We start from the raw sequence: 990 nt of genomic DNA, 5'->3' as shown, positions 1-990 counted from the left end.
GTGACCCCCCCTGAGTGTCACCCCTGACGGGGACAGGCGGGTGCCCAGTCGGGGTGGCAGCAGGGCAGGGCCACCTGCGTGTCCCCAACAGGCGAGAGGTGACAGCGGAGGGGGGGTGGGGACAGAGCGGTGCCCGGGGGTCGCCGGGGGGTGGCGGGGGGAGGCGGCCACGGGCGCGGGAGGGACGGAGGGAGGCGGTTGCTGCTTTCTTCTTTAATTACCCCCCTGTTTGCGGTGTCTGCTGCGAACTTCCCGTCCCCTCCCTCCGCTTTCATCCGCCGGATCCTGGGACCGGAGCCGGCTCCTGTGGAGCGGCGGGGCCGCGGCTCTGCCTCCAAGGGTTAAAATCACCGGGCCGGGGGTGGAGCTGGGCGGGGGGGCGGAGGGAAGAGCCGCCGGCCGGGCTGGGACCCGGCCATTCCTGCTCGCCCGGCCCAGTGGGTGCCCCGTCCCTGGGGAGCCGCGCGGGTCCCTCGGGGTCCCCTCGGGAAGCAGCGCCCGCTCGCCGCCCATGAGGACGGAGCCGCCGCCCGGACCGAGCCGCCGCTAGAGCCGTAGGTATTGCCGGTGCCGCCGGGAGCGGGGACCCSCGACGGGACGGACCGGGGGGAGGGTCCCGGGGACGCGGCTGCCCCGACAGAGTCGCTGCTCGCCACCGCGCCGCGTCCGCTGGCCACCGAGCCCGGCGCGCCCGGGACCCCTCCCGGTGCTACCGCTCCGATTTCCAGCGCGATCCCCGTTCCTTTGGGGCTGGGACCCCTCCCGTGGGCTGAGATCCCTCCCCTGGTACCGAGCCCTGCGAGGGGCTGGACAGGCTGGACCCCCCCGCGCCACCGCCGCCACCGGTGCGGCTCCGTTCCCCTCCCAAAAAATCTCCGGGAATTTGGCGGCGGCTCCGGGGAGGAGGGGACAACCCGGGACCCCCGGTCCTGCAGGGTCCCCCACGAGCCCGGGGCATCTCCCCCGACCCCACAGCATCCCCCCGACCCC

General features: G+C 75.0%; 1 protein-coding gene across 1 annotated transcript in view; it reads left to right on the top strand.

Moving 5' to 3' along the window:
* Nucleotides 1-206: 206 nt before the first annotated feature.
* The window catches only part of LOC130588018 (transcription factor Sp6-like), a gene marked incomplete at its 3' end in the record, with an annotated part of 3,706 nt that continues 2,922 nt past the window's right edge, over nucleotides 207-990 (top strand). Inside the window, exon 1 of the mRNA XM_057388976.1 lies at nucleotides 207-558. The remainder of the gene's footprint in view (nucleotides 559-990) is intronic.

The sequence above is a fragment of the Malurus melanocephalus genome, unplaced genomic scaffold (genome assembly GCF_030028575.1).
Source record: "Malurus melanocephalus ecotype Western Australia unplaced genomic scaffold, MMel_1.1 scaffold_3071, whole genome shotgun sequence".
Classification (NCBI taxonomy): Eukaryota; Metazoa; Chordata; class Aves; order Passeriformes; family Maluridae; genus Malurus; species Malurus melanocephalus.
Note: the sequence above shows the minus strand (reverse complement) of the source record. Positions and strands in the feature narration are given on the sequence as shown.